Here is a 19,763-nt window from a genome sequence, read left to right as displayed (position 1 = left end):
GTGCCTCACAAGACCGAGTGACACGCTCATGTTGAAATAGGGCACACGACAGTGTCTTAGCTCGTTTTAGTACCCATGTAACTCTCTGGCTTGGGTCACACGGCCAAGCCACATGCCGATGTGTCAGGCCGTGTGATCAATTCTTAGCATTCTCTTTTAAAATTTTGAAGATGCAAGGGACACACGACCAAACCACACGCCTATATGCTAGGTTGTGTGTTACACATGGCTGAGACACACGCCCGTGTCTCTACCCGTGTCGATGAAAATAGGCCATTTTCAAGGCCACATTTCTCACTCAATTTGTCTTCCACCTACATTAACACTTAAACACATTCACCACCCAACTCAAGACATTCAAATCAAGCCAAAATCATGCCTTAAACATAACATATTACCACACACAGCCAATGTGCTCTTAGGCACCTGAAATGAAAATTTATTACCATGTCAACTTAGTGTTCATATTTACCTAAATAACCAAATGCATATATGTATAATCAATATTAATACTTTTAACATGATAAATACACTTATATATACATCAAAACATATCAAAATAAGCCATTCAAATGGCTATTATCAATCAAATATTTACATGTCAACATTTTGGCTAATTAACCTATACATGCCATTATAACCAAAATGAGTTTACCATTTATACCAAAATGAGCCGATGGATAGTGTGATGATGCTCCTACCAACCTCTAACCTTTACGAGCTTCCTAGTACTATAGAACAGGGAAAATAAAACAGAGTAAGCATATAATGCTTAGTAAGTCTGTATAATAGAAATTAATTTACCATTCATTTACATTTAAAGGAAGCATGAAAAATTCATCCAAAGAAATTTGGCAATTTTCCTAAACACATAATCTTAAGAAACATTTTAGTCATGTAATTCATGTGAATATCAAAAAACAAGGATAAGCTCATCATGTAACAAATTTTCATTTACATGTTTTTCCACATCATATATTCATATAACATCTACATTTTCATAATATTTTATCTCAAATTCAGATTATCACATGTCGGAAACTTTGCCCGTTAAATTTATTAGAAATATCGATGGATACACAGGTAGTACACTTGAAGCGTACAAACTGTAACCCGTCAATTCATATTTGAGAGAGCTCCTTAAAGCACATAATCGGGAAGCCCTCTCTCAAGCCATATAACAGAAAACCCATTTGAGCTGTATAACAGGAAGCTTAGCTGGGCTATATATAACGAGAAGCTCATAAGAGCCATAATCGGGAAGCTCATGAGAGCCAATAACCGGTAGCTCCAAAGAGCCATTAATCGGAAAGCTCCAAATAGCCATGTATCGAGAAATTCAAGCGAGCCATATCAGGAAGGTCCTGAGATTCATTAATTAGGAAGCTCACAAAAAGCCTTTAATTGGAAAACTCACGAAAAGCCATATAACGAGATGCTCATAAGAGTTGTGTGTCTACAACACATACAGAATCACAACCAATCGGGATGCTCTGAAGAGCTATTAACGGAGAGCTTGCAGGAACCATATAATGAGAAGGTTGAGACGACTAATAACGGTATGCTCTTTCAAGCTGTGGAATGTCTGCAACATATGCAGGACCACAACTAATTTGGGAATCTTGTATCCATCGAATTTCATTTATTCAAATAGGACTTAACATTTATCAAACTTTGTCAGATATGTAATCAATTTCATATACATGGCAATTACACAATTCATATATATTATACAAAATTCAATTTCAAACATATAAGTGTACACAATTTAATTACACGAACTTACCGCGACAAGTGTTCGTGAATTGTAATCTACTAATCTGATATTTTTTTCTTTTCCTCAATCCAATTCCGTATTTGGTCTATCCGGATCTAATTGAGCAAAATAACTAGCTTGAACTCAACACCAAAAAACTAGGGTTTCCATGTCTTTGTTTTAGGAAAGATGATAATATGATGATATTTTATGTTATTTTATTATTTATCATCTTTTCATCTTTTTCTTTCCAATTTAGTCATTTTCTTTATTTTATTTTCCATGGATGATTAAGCATACTTATCTACTAACTCCTTTTAATAGTCTATTTGTCATATAAAGACCACCAATTTTGAATTCCATAGCTATTTGATACTTATAGCTACTAGAACTCAACTTTTGCATTTTATGCAATTTGGTCCTTTATCAAAGTAGACATGTAATCGGTAAAATTTTCTTAACGAAATTTTTATACGACATTTCTATCATAATGCAGATCATGCAATAATATTAAAATAATTTTTCTTATGGATTCAGATTTGTGGTCTCAAAACCACTGTTCTATTTCATTAAAAATAGGCTATTACAAAAATGGCTAGAGTTGATGGCTTTCCAGCAATTTTTTTCCAAAAATTCTGGCATATTATTGGAGTGGATGTGAGCCATTTTAGCTTGGATGTATTGAATAGAGGTATGTCGATGGACTCTCTTAATGTTACCAACATAATTATTTTACCAGAAACTATTTAGCCTTTGAATTTGGCAAATTTTAGATTAATAAGTCTTTGCATGGTGTATACAAAATTACTTTTAAAACGATTGCAAATAAATTTCAACAAGTTTTAAATTGCTGCATTTATGAGGCTCAAAACACTTGTTCCATGCCAATTGATCACAGATAATATTTTGCTCGCTTATGAAATTCTTAATTCGTTTAAGCAAAAAAGAACGAAAGGAAAATGTTCAATAGCGCTTAAGCTAGATATGAGTAAAGCTTATAATCATGTTGAATGGTCGTTTTTATTACGTATGCTGTTACAAATGGACTTTGCAATTTCTTGGGTGGAGCTTATTATGAGATGTATCAGCTCTGTCTCATATCCTGTAATGATTAATGGGAAAGTGGGACAGAGATTCCAACCAATAAGAGGATTAAAGAAAGGGTACCCTTTAAGTCCCTATTTATTTCTAATATATAGTGAAAACCTTTCTGCTCTTATGCGATTTGCTAGGCAAGAGGGTTTATTGAAAGGTGCTAGAATTTGTCGAAGGAGTCCAAAAATATCTCATTTATTGTTCGCAGACGATTGTATTCTATTTGATGAAGCTTCAAAAAAGGGGGCAGATGTTTTAAAAGCAATTCTAAAAGAATATGATGAGGTGTTCGGACAATGTGTGGATTATGAAATATCAACAGTGTTTTACAGTTTGAATATGTTTAATCAGGTTAATGGGTTGGTGGCGTGGGTTTCGAATGTGTGTAATTCTAAAAATCTGAAAAGATATTTGGGTCTTCCTAACATGGTTGGACAAAAGAAGAAAATAACTTTTCAAATACTGAAAGATCGAATGAAAATTAAGATTAATAGTTGGAGCACAAAGTTTTTGTCACAAGAAGGAAAAGAGATTTTTATAAAATTTGTGCTACAAGCGATCCCAACGTACACAATGGCATGTTTCTTACTACCAAAAACACTTTGCAATGAATTAGAGAGTATTATTATGAATTTTTTGTGCAAAAAAGGCATGGGAAGAGGGGCATCAATTGGAGTGAGTGGAGGAATTTATGCGAACTTAAGGAGAATAAGGGTATCGGATTTTGTTGTTTAGCAAAATTTAATTTATCATTACTTGTAAAACAAAGTTGGAGGTTAATTATTTATCTGAATTCTTTGCTTACTTGCACGTTAAAAGCTAAACATTATCCAACGACAAACTTTTTAAAAGCAAGTTTGGGGAATATACCTTCATTTACTTAGAAGAGTGTTTGGGCAACCAAAGGCTTCCTTCAAGGTGGCTTGTGCTGGTGTGTAGGTACCGAAAATTCAAGTTAAAGGAGATGCACGAGTGTTGGGATTTGAGGATTACAGATTAAAAAATAGTGATATTATTTCAAATAATATGATGGTGGCAACTTTAATAAATGATTTTTCAAGAAAATAGAAAGAGGGACTATTAAGGATACCTTCTCTAAGTCGGATGCCAACAAAACTCTTAATATCCCTATATCAAAAGTTCTACATGAGGATTTCTAGGTCTAGAAAGATGAGGCTTTAGGGGACTTTTTAGTTCGTAGTGTTTACAAGCTTTTGATGCAATAATTAAATATGGCTAATCAATTTTACAACAAGACATATTTCAGGGAATTTTACAAGAAACTATGAGGAGTCAATCTGTAACAGCCCAGTTTTAGCTAAATTGGAACAATGATTTTGGAACCACAAATACAAGGTCGTAAAATTATTTTAAAATTATTTTTGGTATTTATAGCATGTGAATATATATGTTTGAAAATTTCGTGAGTTAATTTTCTCATTTAATAGCTTAATTTGAGAAAAAAGACTAAATCGCGTAAAATATAAAAGTAGCATGTTATAAGTTAAAAGTGCTTAATTGTTATGGTTCATTAAACCATATGTCCTTATGATGTTATTATGTCATTGATAAGGTTAATGGACATTAATGGCGTTATAGTTGATGAATAAATAGTTTATTAAATAAAGGTTAAATGGTTAATATTACATAAAACAAAAGCTAAAATCATTTTATTTCCTTCATCTTCCAACCGAATATCAAAGGAAAAGAAAGGGTTTTAAAGCTTTTAAATTTTCAGCACTTGCATAGCTTGATTAAGCTATGATTTTTTAATTGATTTTTTTTAATGATTTTTACGTTTTTGTGATTGTTGCTTTAAGTACTAACTAGCCCATGTCTCAATTTTTGAAAGTGTTGATGATTTTGTGAAATGTCATTGATAAGTGCTTGTGCTCTTGAATGTTTGATGATGGAAAATGAGTATTTGTTAATAGGTTATCTTGTTTTGTAAAGTGATTTTTAGTGAAATTGCATAAAAAAGGATTAAATTGAGAAAATGTAAAATGATGTGGTTAAAAGTATGAAATAAATAAAAATTTGGGCTGTTATGAAGCTATAGGGAATTCGGCTAAGCATGGATCATATTGAATTTTGTGAATTTTGTATATTTATGAAATAGGGACAAAATTATAATAATATGAAACTTTAGGGGATAAAGTGTAAAAACGCCCAAATATGTGTTTGTGGATTAAATTGAATGTGTTGATGAATAAAAGAGTTAATTTTGAATGTATATAGATCAAGAACGAAAGAAATCGTATTTAGATCGGGAAAAATCGAAGGTTATCAAATAGTTGATTCCGTCCGTTTATTCTGAACACGAGGTAAGTTCATATGTAAATAAATGTCTTTGAATTGAATTATATATGTTTTATTATCATTGAATTGCTACGAATGTCAAAAGATCAAATACGAGCAAGTATCGACGAAGTTACGACATCCAAAAGTCCCGTACGAACCTTAGGAATAGTATAGGATACAAATGTCATGACATTAAGTTATCGAGATGTGATTACATGTAAGACCATGTCTGGGACATTGACATTGTATTGTAATATGTGTAAAATCATGTTTGGGACATTGGCATCATTATTCGATTTCGTGTAAGACCATGTCTAAGACAGAGGCATCAATATGTGATAACATATAAGACCATATATGGGATATGGCATTGTACGAGCTTTATGTGATTCCAAGTAACGATTCCGAATAGTTCAACGTGCAAAGACAAGTCGAGAAAGAATGTGTTATTGAGTTAAACAACTCAGGTACATACAAGATTCTTACGAGAATGTGTTATTTGAGTTGGCTTGATTTATACGTTGGCAAGTGATATATGTGATGTTTATAAGTTACCATGTGTTTTGACATGTTTGCCATGGTTGTTAGTATGACTAAGTGGTTGCTCATTTGGTTAGTTATTAGTTGATATATTAATAATTAAGAAATGGTATATTTTGGTATGATTTATAGATGATGCATTGGTATGTTTTGAACAAAGAATTGAGTAATTGAATTGGTTGATGATTGATGGCATGTTATATGATTGAATTGGCATGTTTTAGTTACCTATATATGCGTTGAAATGATACCATTTTGATGGATAAGTGTGCATGAGAAAAGGATGGAAAATTAGCTTTGCAAATTACTTATTTTTGTCCACACAGACAGAGACGGGTGTGTGTCTCAGCCGTGTACAACACACGATCATGTTATACGGCCGTGTGTTCCCTGAGGTACCCTTCAAAATTAAGTCAATATACCCTACAATTTTGACACGGCCTAGACACACGGCCGTATTTATTGGCCGTGTGTGGCACACGGGTTAGCACATGGGCGTGTGGTCGGCCGTGTGACCCAAGTCAATAACCCCCTTAGATTTCACACGGCCTGACACATGAACCTGTCCTCGGCCGTATGGTACAAGCCAGTATGTATGCTCTATTTTCACATGGCCTGTGACACGGGCGTGTCTGGTAGCCATGTGAGACACACGGCCTATTCACACGGATGTGTGACTCTGAAATTAAAGAAAATTTTCTAAGTTTTCTAAAGTTTGCATATATTATCGGTTTAGTCCCGAACCACTTCTAAGCATGTTTTAAGGTCTCGTAAGACATTACATGGGACAATATGATTGAGATGAATGAATTTTGATTATGATTGCATAAATGTATATGAATGATGTGTGTTATCTAGTAATGCCTTGTAACCCTATTCCGGCGACAGATAAGTGTAAGGGGTGCTACTCAATTTCCCCTCAAAGTTAAATATTATAGTATGGAGCTGCTTCATGAATTTTATTCCTATGCTAAGTAATTCACAATATAGAAGATTAACAACAAATGCCCTCTGTACTATTTGTGCGGATGAGGTGGAGTCCAAAGAACATATCTTCCGGGAATGTTTAGTGACAACAATTTTGGCAAGAATTAAATTGTAAGTGGCCAAACTTAATTGAAAATATGGATTTTTTTAGTTGGGTTACCTGATTGTTTGAGAATAATTCCTAGAATCAGTGCTGTATTTTTGTTTGTAGTTTATGGGCGATATGGACAACAAGAAATAGATGGGTACATGAAAGCAAAAAGATAACGATGTTAGAAACTGCAGATTTCGTAAGAAATTACTTGAGCGAATTGGATGGGCTAAAAATTGTTTTACCTGTCAAGTTGAGAGTGGAAGAGAGGTAGAAACCACCGAAGAGCCCCTTTGTGAAAATTAACTTTGATGATGCATTTAAAAAGGATGAGCACAGGTTTTGTTCTGGGATTGTTGGAAGGGACTCGTAAAGGAAGGTATTGGGGTCTAGAGTTGTTCAAAATGTGTGGGTTCCTTCAGTTTTTGCTGCAGGGACTATTGCATGTGCTCAAGGGCTTCAAATGTGGTTGGATCTAGGGGTCATGGCAGTAGAGGTCGAGAGTGATGCTTTATCAGTAATAAGAAAAAACTACAAAAGGATGAGGATGATAAATTGGAGATCAGTGCTATCATTAGAGACTATCTTTGGCTAAGTAAAGCTTTTTAGATGTGCAAGTTCTTACATGGCAAAAGGACAAAGAATGAAGCTGCCAATCTACTAGCGACAAAGGGCTAAGAAATGGAGAACAAAAGGATGAAAAATGGAGGAGTACTTGGTTACGCCGTGGAGATGGTGGAAAGAGGTCGTCTGAGGAATGGGTAAATCTGCTAATAGGTGTTGTTCTATTTTTTGTCTTGCTGAAACTTGGGGAAGAGGAAAGAGTTTCAAAAAGAGGAAGGATTGTAGGATTTAAAAGCTGTGAGAATTTGTGAAATATTTTAACTAATGTTATCTCAGGAGTCGTGTTTATCTTTAATGTTGCTGATGGCAATAAGTTTCTAGAACAAACTCCTATCTTTTGTTGGGTTTGGGCCGATCTTTAGGATTGGCCACTTTGTATTTTGGATTTTTTGATTTGGGCTTTGTTTTATTTTCAATAATAAAATCCAGCTAATTTTCAAAAAAACAAAAAAGAAAAGAAAAGAAGTTATACTAGGACAAGGAAAAGTTGTAGAAATTTAATGGTATTTGTCTAAACTATTTTTTTTATTTGAAAGAAAAATGGGAATCGACTTTTTAAAACGAAAATGTGGAGTCGCCATCAATCTCTTGATTTAGGTGTGATTGGGCCACCTACTAAAACGTTTTGTTCAATTAAAGACAATTTTGGTTCACGTAAAATCAAAAATAAGTTCGGGAGTTGGTTACGCATGAGGAAGGGTGAGCACCCTCATTACGCCCAAAAATTGGTACCAAATTGATTCGATGCTATCCTTATATCAAAGTTTTTTTTAAAAAAAGATTTTTCAAAGTATGATTCTTTTTAAAATGTTTGAATAGTTCAAATTAGCGGTCAAAATTCTCTCGTTTCAAAGATATGCAGCATCATATCCAGCACGATTGGACACGATCCTTTATACCTTCAAAAATACGATTGATTCTTGACCCTCAAAAATTCGTATGTTAAAATTATAAAAGGATATCCAAATATTTAATTCACCAAAAAATTATACCCAGCACGGTAGGGCACGATTTCCCGAATTCCCCAAATATTGAATATTGCCTTATTTCAAAATTTTTGAATAGTAAGGAAAATTGGAAATTAGCTCAAAACACATTTATTTGCCTTAAAATAAATGGAATACCTAATGTATTATAATAAAACATTTGTATAGAAAAGGGTTAATGAACATGAAATAATATGCACACATATAGTACAATAAACCTCAATTAATAAATCCAACAATTATGTACAATTATTCTAAGTACAATGTGACCAAATTTTTTAAGCATGGATGGTGAACAATCAATACAAAATAATATACAACAATAATTAACATGGCACAATATAAAACGATCCATAAAAATTGTACAAAATAAAATAGAATTAGAAGTCAATATAGTATAAGACATTTTCAAAATAATGATGAATTAATGAATACATAATATATATAGTATATAAGTTGACAAATTTGCACAAAGACTAGGGATATGGGATTATTGAAATAGATATTATAAAATAGAAGTTGGAACCAAATTATATGCAAAATATTTTAAACACAAATTCATTCAAAAATTGACAATGTACATGATAACTTAAATAATATATAAAATATGAGAGAATACTAAAATGCATGATGAGGTATAGTACACATAATAGATTTAAAAAATATATATATATATATATATATATCTAAATAGATATAGTAAAAATAGCATGAAATTAATAATGCATATAAAATTTAGTTAGACTATCTTATATACATACCATTATACATAAAACATTTAAACGAGATACTATATAAATATTAGAATAACCTAATATAAAGAAGCAATAATTTTATAAATACAAAATGAAGTTCTTCAATAACTTTACATATATATAAAAACATTAGATGAATCTTAAAAAAACTCTATTAAAATAATATATGTATAAATATACACAAAATATTTAAATATGACGTTATACAAAATGTGTAAATAATATAATAAAAAGAATTTCAAAATAACTACACAAATAAAAACAAAGCAAAATTATTTAAATAGATTAACATTTATAAGAATATTAAATGAATTTTAAAATGGCAAATTGCACAAATAGAAAACTCAACTAAAATATTATATATGTACATGTATATAAAATGTTTAAATAAAATACCATTCATAATTTTAACATAATATAATATGAAGATTTTAAAATAACAATTTTTTAAAACAAAGTAAAATTATTAATGTTATTTCAACAAAATAAAAAATAATAAAAAACGAATTATCTAAAATAAAAATGCATGGTGTTGATAGAAAACTAAATTAAAATGACTTTAAAGTAATAGGGATAATTTATAAATAAAACAAACTACTAATATTAAAATAAAGACCCCTGCACAACACGCGTGAATTCACAGGGACCAAATCTGATAATGTCCCCAATCCCAAAACACTGCGTTGAGATGCGGGCTAAAATGCAAAAGCACTCGAATTTTGGGAAAATTTTAAAAGAAAACAAAACAAATCAGACGCAAATGGGAGCGGATCATAATGCGGCGCAAAGGGGAAGGACCTGTTGCACAAATAACCCATTTTGAGCGCAATAGCGCGGATCCGGGTCCTTGAACGGGTTGACGTGCGGGTTACTTCCCCTGAAACGGCGTCATTTCATTGTATGCCCAAAATTAAAAGAAAATTGAATGGCAATTAGCCATTTGTTACAAGCCTAATACCCAATTATTAAGGTTTCGACGCAGCAGCTTTCCTCTGTTAAGGCCATTTAATCACCAGTTCACCATTAAAATTGGTGAGTGATGTAGAAGGATCCTTTATTTCCATCAAAGTCGACACTCAAAGACTGTTTTCATTGGAGAATCCGCATCTTTAACCCCGATTTCGACGGAGAAGACAAGGGATCTCATCAATGCATCCACGAAGGTAAATTTCTCGTTTCTCTTTCTTTCTTTTTAAAAAAAATACTACAAAAACAAGGTATATGCAAAAAAGAGAAAAAAATATTGAAGACGGAAGGAAAAAAAAAATTTAAATCACCTTCTGATTTTTGTTGATTCTTTGTATTGGATTTGCGTAATGTGTGTAAAAAATCAAGGTACAAATAATGGCTTTTTATAGCCAAATTTACAGAATAAATGAAAAATAAAAATTATATTTTCCTTCTGTCATTTAGCTGTGTATTTTGTTAACTGCTTCTTCTCGTGTATTCTATTGTAGGTGTGGAGAAACGGCCGTACGGAGAAAGCCGCTCGTGAAAGCCTTGCGTGGGAAAACCCCTGTGAAAGCTTGATTGCAGTACTAGCGTGTTCTAGAAACTTTTAGATTTCTGGTATTTTCAAACTATTGGGCCTTTTGGGCCGTTTGTGAATTGGGCTAAGGGACTTTGGGATTTTGGGTGTAGGTTTATTAGGTTTAATATTTGGGCCTTTATTTTTGGATTAAATAAGTTGAAATAATCTTTTTGGACCAGTGGACTTTTACTATTTTTGGTTTTTTTTTATTTTTATTCTTTTGTTTGTTTTATTTTAGTTTTGGTTTTTTTATGGGCCCAGGCAAATTGGGCCTATTACAGCATTGTGGCAGCAAGAACATTAGGAGAACTAGAGAAGAAAGATAAGAAGAGTTAAAAAAGAGAGGTGAACAATAGAGAGAAAAAATAGAAAAGGAAAATAAAATATTTAAAAGGGGAATTAAAGAAAATAATTGTTTAGAAATTATATGTATATTTACTTATATATATTTTATTCTTTATATTATAATTTTATATATTTTATTTTTAAATTTTAAATATTTATTCCAATTTTATAATGTTTTTAAAGTTTTATATATTTTATAAGATAATTTCATGTAACATTTTTTTTGACCAAACATGCCACATGGTGGTTTTACATTGGCCAAAGTTATCAAACAGTTTTTTAGAGTACATTACAAAATGGACTAAAAACATAAGAAATGCATGGGTTTTTCACATTAATAATACATAAAATATAATTATGAAAATGGGGTGGAAAGCATATTATTTACGAGAACGGATCATTTTGAATAGTAAAAGGCGTTGTTGCTAATATGTCAGGTGACACTGCCTAAAAAAATAGGCTTAATATAAAATTTGGTACTTAAGCTTGACACTTTTCCTAATTTGGTACTTAAACTTTTGGATCAAATTAAATTTTAAAAAAAACTTAGGTACCGAATTAGAAAAAAAAATGTCAAATTCAAGTACCAATTTGGGACAAAAAAAAGTTTAGGTACCAAATTAAGAAAATGTGTCAAGTTCAGATACCGAATTAGGCTAAAAAAAATTAGGTACCAAATTAAGAAAAAAATATCAAGTTTAAATATTAAATGGTATATTAAGCCTAAAAAAAATATTTTAATAAAAATAAATAAATAATAATAATATTTGAATTTAAAAGGGGTGTCGCGAACTGGGGACGGCGCCCTTTTTCAGTTACTTTTTACTTTTATTTTATATTTTTTAAAACAATTCTTATATTTTATTAGTTTTATATTTATATTTTATAGTTTTTATAACTTTATTTTATTTAATGAAAAATGGCTAAGTTTTTAGTTTCATTAATTCTAAATTTTTTAATATTTTATAATTATAATTTTGAATATTTAGAATAATGAGCACATTGATAATTTATTTTTATAAAATTGACATAAAATACATTAGGTAAATTATCTAAATAGTCACTTAAGTTTTTAGCGAATTAGAGTTTTTGGTCACCGAAATTTTTTTGTTAATTTCGTCACTCTGTTTAGGTAAATTTTCAATTCTAGTCACTCCACAATTAAAATATATTTGGTCACCAAATAGAAAGTCAATGTAGCCTTCTTTTTATTAGTATAATAATAAATTTAGCCCTTCATATTTTTCACGTTCTATCAAGTTGATTGTATTTAAAAAAAATTTATACACTTTTCCTCAATGTTTACACATTATCAACTTGATCATTACTTTAAATATCCAAAAAAATATAAAATATTAAAAAGTAAAAATAAAACAACTCAACTATTTTTTATAAATATTAAAATTTTTGATGACCAAAATAGGAACTTACTAAAAACTTGAGTGACTATTTTGATAGTTTACCTTAATATTTTTATGTCAATTTTACCAAAATATTATCAATTTAATCACTATTCTAAATATTAAAAAATTTATAATTATAAAATATTAAAATTTATAAAATTATGAAATTAAAAAACTTAACTATTTTTTTATTAAATTAAATTAAATTATAAAAACAATAAAATATAAATATAAAACTAATAATATATAAAATAAAAAAGTAAATAGTAGTTGAAAATGGGGTGCCACTCCTTGGTTGCCACACCCTCTTAAATTCAAATATATATTTTTATTTTTCATTATTATTTATTATTTTTATAGGTGATGTGGCTAGGAACATCACCTATTACTATTCTAGTAAATAATTTAGTTTTCATCACATTTTCATAATTATTTTTCGTATTATTAATGTAAAAAAAAAAAACTCGAAATGCATGCTTTGGGCTAAAAACATTTTAGATACCAAAATAAATAAATAAAAGGAATATTTTAAGGTGAAATCATAAATTAAACCAAAATAAAAACAGCTAAACTCCATAACCTTTTCCCCACTCCTTCAGTCTATTTCAAGAAAGCGGGCCAAAGCTCAAAACCTTGGTTTAACAAGTTGTATACTACTTATTGTCATCATTATTTATGCAATGTATTACATTTGTTTTTCGAAGAAGCAAGTTATAACATTTTGTTATTCCTAAAAGTTTGAATGGAATAATATAAAATCACATGTCTAGTAGAAATCATATGTTTAAAATATAAAAATGTGTTTAAAATGTCATATAATAAATAATAAATTGTATAGTTTAAAACAAATTATTAATAATAACAAATGAAATGTGTACGATATTAAAATGAAAAATAAAATTGTGAGTAAAATGAAATTTAAATATAAATTCATCATATTAAGAATGCTAAATAAATAAAACTTTTTATCATGTGACACAAATACAGACAGTAGAAATGGAAATAAGAAGAAAATTATTATTACTCAATCAAAATAATATAAGAAAATAGAAATCTAAAGTGCTACAACTCGAATAAGAGTAAGACATTTAAACAAAAATATCTCCAAAAATATCTCAACTAATTTTATTTAGAGTAGCTAACGTACTCCTATTTTATTTGCACAAATAAATGACCAAAACTGTTGACTGACTCCTAATAGAAATAAATATCTTGACCAATTTAAGTAGCAGTAAGTTGCACTAAATTTCGACAGCCCCCCTTAGTGCAAACTTGTTGTCAATAACACCAAGAGCTTCATGAAAGCCTTCAAACGTTGCTTTTGCAAGTGCCTTAGTAAATATGTCTGCAACTTGTTTATCGGTTCGTACTTTTTGCAGCTCAATATCTTGAGATAACACTCTGTAACTTGTTCATCGGTTCGTACTTTTTGCAACTCAATATCTTGAGATAACACATTCTCTTGAACAAAATGGTAATGAATTTCAATGTCTTTCAAACGAGCATGAAACATTGGATTCCCAGCAAACTTTATAGCACTCTCATTATCATAATAAATCTAAATTGGATGATTGAGAGTAGTCACCATTTCTTGAATAAGTCTCCTTAGCCACAAACATTCTTGAGTAGCCATTATAGCTGTTACATTTTCTACTTCACAACTTAAGAGAGCCACAATAGTACTACACCACGAAATCGCAGCAAACCGAGTGTAAAATAAAAACTTGTTGTAGAACACCTGTAATTCACATCACCAGCCCAATCTACATCTACAAAGCCACTCAAAGAAAATGGCTTAGATTATGCATACATTAATCCATAACTTAGAGTACCCTTGATGTAATAAAGAATCCTCTTTGTTGCAATTAAATGAATCTCACATGGTTGATCCATAAATTGAGAAATAACTCCCACGAGAAATACAATATTAGGCATTGTGATAGTTAAATAAAATAAACTATGAACAAGTTGACGGAAAAGTGTTGCATTTTCCAATAGCTTTCCTTCATTTCTAGCTAACTTGAGATTCGATTCCATTGGAGTAGTTTTTTTCTTTTAAATCATCCATGCGAAACCTTTGCAATAAATTTGTGGTATATCTTTTTTGAGAGACAAAATAACCATCACATTTTTAATTTCCAGACCAAGAAAACAACCAGCTTCACCCAAACTTTTCATTTCAAAACAAACCATCAAAGCATCTTGAAGATTGTTAATTTTAGCACTATCATCACTCGTAATAACCATATCATCCATATAAAGTAAAAGCAATGTGCACATAGTGGGTGTTTTCTGAATAAAAAAACTCGGATCAGCACCTGAAGATTTAAAACCATAAAAATCGAGATATTGAGCAATCTTATCGAACCAAGCATAATGAGCTTGCTTGAAACCATATAACGCTTTTTCAAGTCGGCAAACATAATCAGGATACTCCTTAGATATAAATCCTTGTGGTTGTTCCATAAAAATATCAGGATCCAACTCTCCATAAAGGAAAGCATTTTTCACATCTAGTTGCCATAATTTCCAGCCTTTACTAGCAACTAAAGAAATGATTACTTGAACCGTTGTCATCATTGCAACATGAGTAAAAGTCTATTCATAATCTCAGTCGTATTGTTGAGAGAACCCACGAGCAATAAGACTAGCTTTGTATCTGTCAATCATACCATCAGCCTTTTTCTTCAACCTATAAACTAACGGGTTGTTCTTGTTGAGTGCTGAAATCTCTTCTACCATTTCATTTCCTATTTTGGAACTCCTTTAGCTTCATTGTACAGTTTGGGCGCATTTTCACATGACTCCTCCATGAAAAAGCAAGATAAAACAAAAAAAAAATGATTTATCTCAATTATATAATCAAATAAATGGCTCGACAACATTTTCTGTCTCGAAAGATTTTTGCTTGTGATAATCTCACTACTTTTGATGGCCTCTGTATTTTCCTTAGATTGAATACATCCCTCAATTGAAGAAATATTTCTTCCTGATAAAAATCATCAGGAAAAAGTGCAAGACTTGCTGTACCTTTGCTGCCATTTGCATCATCTTTGTGACATGACACTTCATTGAACACCACATCACGAGAAATAATAACCTTTTTTGTTTCTAAATCCTGACATCTCTAACCCTTCCTATGAGTATCATAGCCAACAAAAATGCATTTCTTAGCCTTTGGGTCAAGATTAGTTTGATTTTGTTTCAATACATGAACATAACAAATAGACCCAAAAATACAAAAATAACTTAAATTGGGTTTACGATGATATAGCAGCTCAAAAGGTGATGGTTCTATCCCTGGCCATGGAGGCAGCCGATTTACGACATAATAAGCAGTTTGAAAAGATGTTGCCCATAGTTCTCTTAGAAGAATATTCGCGTGTAGCCAAGACAAACAAATTGATGTAAGATGAGTTAATTTACGCTCAACAACCCTTTTTTGCTGTGGGGTTTCTGGACAAGTCATTTAATGCTGAACTCCATGCTCTCTACAATAATCCATTATCTGTGGGTTCTACATCATTTCTTTAGTTGCTAGTAAAGGCTGCGCACGGGTAATGATAGACATCCTTGAGAAGAACATCTTCGTCATTCAAATCTCCTTTCGACACAGGATGTAGTGAAATTATCAGCTATCACAATGACTTTCTTATGATGCAGATGAATATCCGATAAAAAGGAATCATTCCTTGTAGCATGATGAAAACAACCAGAGTCAACAATTCATTCCTTGTTGTAGTTAAGAACATCTGCAAACACATCATCTTGGTGCACAGCAGAAGTCACATTAGTTGGTTGGTCAAGAACCTCAATGGATAAACATTGCTTCAAGTTGGTTTTTGGAACTCATTGTTGTCATGTATAACATTTTCTTCAATTTCATGCATTTTGACTTGGCAATTTGCCTTAATATGGCCCAATTTCCCGTATCGATCACACACTACTGTCACCCGACAATCCCGTTTGAGATTTTCAAGTTTTCTGTACCTATAACAAGCTTTGGAAGATCTCTTAGACTGTTCCTCACTTCTGGACTAGTTTTTATCACTCGGTGAAGACTTCGAGTATAAATTCTTTCTCCTTTGATCTTTGACAAACAACACATCTTCTGATTTGGGAGAAAGCTTGTTATTGCTTGTCATTTGCTTTGTTAAAGCTTATTGATTAGAAAGAAGATTTTCTAATTCAATAATTGAAGGTTGATTCGCCTACCCTTGAATTAAAGAAACAAAGGGCATAAGGTCTTTTTGCATTCTACGAATATGATAGCGACGCAAACGTGCATCACTCACTGGCTCCTCCATATCCAATTCTGAAATTTCAGAACTCAAGTTCTTCACATTTAAGAACTATTCTTCAATGGACAAATTACCTTGAGTTACTACAACTAGTTCATTCTTAAGAAATTGTAACTAAGATGTATTTTTCTTAGTAAACAACTTTTCACAAGAGTCTCCCACACTTTCTTTGCTGAGTTTAAATCATAAAAATAGTCAACGTATTCCTTGTTGATCGACGTCCGCAAAGCAAAAAAAGCTTTCCCATACTTGATCTTCTATTTTTGTCGTAATATGACATTCTGCGGAGTATTTGCTAGGATCGATGTTTCATCACCTTCAATAAGATCCCATAAGTCCTACCCCTGTAGAAAAGCTTTCATACATAACTTCCAGTAATTATAATTATTACCAACAAGCTTTTCTACAACAGTTCTCAAAGAAGCACTTCCACTATTCATGTTGGTTGAGTAATAATATCAAACACTTGGTAATAACCTAGCTCTAATACCAATTGACACAAATACAGACAATAGAAATGGAAATAAGAAGAAAATTATTATTACTCAATCAAGATAATACAAGAAAATAGAAATCTGAAGTGCTGCAACTTGACTAAGAGTAAGACATATGTATAAACAAAAATACCTCCTAAAATATCTCAACTAATTTGATTTAGAATAGTTAATGTACTCCTATTTTATTTGCAAAAATAAAGGACCAAAACTGTTAACTGAATCCTAATAGAAATAAATATTTTGACCAATTCAAGTAGTAGTAAGTTGCACTAAATTTCGACATCATGGTGTTGTCATCAATTATAAGTTGGTCTTGAGTTAATTTCTGACACCTACTCAATTAACAACATTATTAATACTAAAAATTTTACCTCACACATATGTGTGGAAACCATATATTTAGAACATAGAAGTGTGTTTAAAATATAATAAATAATGAAATGTATGGTTTACAACTAATTAATAATAATAAATGAAATATGTACGATATTAAAATGAAAAAAGAGATTAAATTGTGAGTAAAATGGATTTAAACACATAAATACATCATATTAAGTATACTAAATGAATAAAATTGTTTATTATGGTATTGTCATCAATTTTAGGTTGGTGTTGAGTTAATTTGTGACACCAAATCAATCAACAAAATTATTAACACTAGAAATTCTATCACATACATATGCATATGAAAACTATGTATTTAGAACACAGAGGTGTGTTTAAATAACATACAATAAATAATGAAACATAAGTTTGAAACTAATTTATAATAACACATGCAATATGTACAATATTAAAATAAAAAAATTAGATTAAATTGTGAGTAAAATAAAATTTCAACATGTAAATACATCATATTTAGAATAGTAAACACATTAAAATTATTTATCATAGTATTGTCATTAATTTTGAGTTTATATCGAGTTAACTTGTAACACCAACTCAATTAATAACATTCTCAATATATATAATTGAAGAAGAAATAATGTGTGAATAATAGAATTAAAATGTACAAAAACTTTTAAAACAATGCTTTGGTTGAATGGCAAAGCTAAAGTTTTATCAACCTAAATATCATGGGTTCAAATTCCACAAAATGCAAATTATTTATTGGTTTTTTTTTTAAATAGAAAGACTTTGACTTACAAATTTACCCTATACATATGAAATTTTTCTACCCTAGAAAAATAACCCATAACACATTTAGGTATTAACTTTTACATGCTTTCAGAAAATTTTGTGTTTATGTTTTGAGGGTTCTTATTTTGGGTTTTGGGGTTTAGTTTTATCTCCATCTTTTGTACTCTTCGTTTTTGTCGTTTTAGTGAAATTATCTTTACCCATGGTTTTTTATCCTCTTTGGAAGGGTTTTTCCACGTAAAATATTTGTGTTCGATCTTTTCAATTTCTTAGTTATTTTACTTATTCGTTGCTTAACCGGGTTTATCCCCAACATACCCTAAAATAATATAACTTCTTTTAAATACGGAAGGACATATTCGTAATTTTTCTAACCAAGTTGGAGCTTGTTTGACTCGTGACACCATCTCAATCAAGGGTTTAAATAATAGTTTAGATATATACAATTGATGAAGATAATAAAGGGTGCAAATAAAATTAAAATGTATAAAAAATAGCAAAATAAAACTTTGATTGAATGTTAAATTTAAAGTTTTCTAATGCAATTGCCATGGATTTAAACTTCATTTTATGCATATTTTTTATTGTTTTTAATAAAAAGACTAAATTACCCTCTAATAATATAACTTGTTTTAAATACAAGAGGACATTTTAGTAATTTACTTAACAAAGTTGGTGCCTAGTTAACTTGTGACATAAACTCAATCAGGGGTTCAAATAATAGTGAGTATAGATAGATATACAATTGATAGGAGTAAAGTGTGCATAATAAAATTAAAATATATAAACAATATCAAAATAAATATTAATTGAGTGGTAAATTTAAGGTTTTTTTAATGCAGTTAGCATGGATTCAAATCCCATCTTATGCACATATCTTTTATAAATATTAAAAAACCCTCAAATAATATAACTTATTTTAAATGCGAAAAAATACTTTAGTAATTTTGCTAACCTAATTGATGCTAGGTTGATTTGTCACATCAACTCGCTTATGGGATTAAATAATAGTATATATAAAATGTGCAAAAATATTAAAATAAAGCTTTGGTTGAGCAATAAATTTAAGGTTTTTCTAATGCAATTGGTATGAATTCATATCTCATCAAATGTATATTTTATTATTATTATTTTAAATTAAAAGATTAAAATAGCCTCAAATAATATAATTTATTTTAAATATGAAATGATATTTTAGTAATTTCTCTAACTAAGTTGGTGTCGGGTTGACTCGTGACACCAACTCACCCAAGCATTTAAATAATAATATAGATATATAGATTTGATGATGTAATAAAGTGTGAATAGTAAAATTAAAATGTTTACAAAGTTATCAAAATAAAATTGTGGTTGAATGGTAACTTTAATATTTTCTAATACAATTGGCATGGATTTAAATATCATCATACGC

At 30.4% G+C, this 19,763-nt stretch overlaps 2 long non-coding RNA genes across 2 annotated transcripts; one reads left to right on the top strand and one right to left on the bottom strand.

The window, feature by feature from the left end:
- Nucleotides 1-467: 467 nt before the first annotated feature.
- On the bottom strand, nucleotides 468-7,695 carry LOC108479131 (uncharacterized). The gene is made up of 3 exons (XR_001870423.2): nucleotides 7,016-7,695; nucleotides 6,840-6,872; nucleotides 468-731 (listed from the first exon to the last, which is right to left on the bottom strand). It is a non-coding gene; the product is annotated as an uncharacterized LOC108479131 (long non-coding RNA).
- Nucleotides 7,696-9,782: 2,087 nt separating this feature from the next.
- On the top strand, nucleotides 9,783-10,844 carry LOC108478715 (uncharacterized). The gene is made up of 2 exons (XR_001870335.2): nucleotides 9,783-10,298; nucleotides 10,593-10,844. It is a non-coding gene; the product is annotated as an uncharacterized LOC108478715 (long non-coding RNA).
- The last annotated feature ends 8,919 nt before the right edge of the window (nucleotides 10,845-19,763 follow it).

Source organism: Gossypium arboreum, chromosome 12 (genome assembly GCF_025698485.1).
Source record: "Gossypium arboreum isolate Shixiya-1 chromosome 12, ASM2569848v2, whole genome shotgun sequence".
Lineage (NCBI taxonomy): Eukaryota > Viridiplantae > Streptophyta > Magnoliopsida > Malvales > Malvaceae > Gossypium > Gossypium arboreum.
The sequence above is the reverse complement of the archived record's forward strand: the minus strand, read 5'-3'. Positions and strand labels throughout refer to the sequence as shown.